We start from the raw sequence: 273 nt of genomic DNA, 5'->3' as shown, positions 1-273 counted from the left end.
GGGGGACATGGGGACATTGGGGGACATTGGGGGACATGGGGACATTGGGGGACATGGGGGGACATGGAGGGTCATGAGGGGACATGGGGAGACATGGGGACATGGGAGGTCATTGGGGTCATGGGCGGACACTGGGACATGGGGGACATGGGGACAGATGGGGGACATGGGGACAGATGGGGGACATTGAGGACATGGGGGGGTCACTGGGGACATGGGGGTACATGGTGACATGGCTGAGGAGGGACCCCCTGTTCCCCCAGGCCTGGACAG

Source organism: Manacus vitellinus, unplaced genomic scaffold, assembly GCF_001715985.3.
Source record: "Manacus vitellinus isolate BGI_N305 unplaced genomic scaffold, ASM171598v3 scaffold_149_pilon, whole genome shotgun sequence".
NCBI lineage: Eukaryota > Metazoa > Chordata > Aves > Passeriformes > Pipridae > Manacus > Manacus vitellinus.
Note: the sequence above shows the minus strand (reverse complement) of the source record.